Genomic DNA, 1,497 nt, shown 5'->3' with positions numbered 1-1,497 from the left:
AGAAAGATGATTTTTTGAGACGCCAGAAATTTTTTTTCCATTGAAGACATATGCAGACATATGCAGACATAACCAGATTTGCAATCAAGATTTGGGAGACACTTCAAACAATTAATTGTCAGTGGACCACAAAGGATAATTTCCAGGGGTTGTTTTTGGCTGTTCTTTCCTACCTTCTAAGCAGCTCAAATCTATGTTAAAATTCTCAGCCATAAGAAAAAAATTCTTTTCTTTTTCAATTTTAGACCACAGTTCTAAGAAATATCCTTAGTTTGGAACCAAGAGCCACAATTTTTTATATTACCTAAGAGGGCACTATCAATTTCAAGTACATGTGTGAATGATATGAGTTGAAGACAAAGAAACAGAGTATTTCAATTTTTGGCCCACTTTGATTGTCTATTCTGTCTGCCCATGTAGATTGTCCTGGAGATAGGCTATAAAATCATGCAAGAAATTCTCAGCTTCTATTCTTAAGACTGTAGAACCTCACTAGGAGTTAAATACTAGCTTGAATGGAAAGATTTAAGGGTTTCCAGTTCCTAGATATCCCAAATGTAATGTCTGACTCGAAGAAATCTGGCCGGTGAATGTCATTCTTCATTTTGACATCTTAGGTATATGTGTTTGGGAATAAATCACCAACAAATTTGTTTTTGAAAAAGAATCTTTAACCTCAACACAATAACACTAATAGACTGNATTGAAGGTGTGTGGTTTATTAGAATGAATAGATACTTTTGAAGCCAGATTGACCCAGTTTTGCTTCATCAGTTTACTAGCTGTTAGGCTTGAGCAAACCCAGTGTTCTGTGTGAGTCTCTATTTCTTCATATGGAAAATGGGCACAAAAATACTCACTTTGCAGAGTTACTATGAGGTTTCAAGATAGTGCATATAAAACAAGAGACACTGGTTAGTGCTCATGGAATAATGCTGATGATGATTAATGACAAATCAACTCGGCTAGTATGGATGAGATTTTCACTTATTTTGAAAGGTTATATGAATCATTATTTTGAGGTATGTGCAGTAAGGACACCATAGAGAAGAACATGGCAGATGATTTGAGCATGTTTCCAATAACTTTGAATACAAAAAGCATAATTGTGAGCATTCATGACATCAAATGGAGAAGAAGCTAAATATGAAACACTTACATTAGGATTGAGAGGCATAAAAATCATTGCAAAAAATAACGTATGGTTTTCCACTCAGGTGCGGTAAGATTATTTACCCAATATACTTAACAAGGGTGTGAGTGCTAGTATAAGTAAGACAGGGATAATATAATATAAGGAATGCACTAATTTTATCATGAGCAAATTTCCTATTTATTTTTTCTGTATTTTGAATTTTGAGTGTAGGAGATTATATTGACTGACTTCAGATGATTTTTTACTGAATGGAGTTCTAAAAATAAAGGTTTGGGGGGATAATATTTCAGATAACTTTAAAAGTAGTACATGTTACCTGGAGAAAATCTGGAAAATACTGG

Source organism: Galeopterus variegatus, unplaced genomic scaffold, assembly GCF_000696425.1.
Source record: "Galeopterus variegatus unplaced genomic scaffold, G_variegatus-3.0.2 Scaffold13199, whole genome shotgun sequence".
In the NCBI taxonomy this organism is placed as follows: domain Eukaryota; kingdom Metazoa; phylum Chordata; class Mammalia; order Dermoptera; family Cynocephalidae; genus Galeopterus; species Galeopterus variegatus.
Note: the sequence above shows the minus strand (reverse complement) of the source record.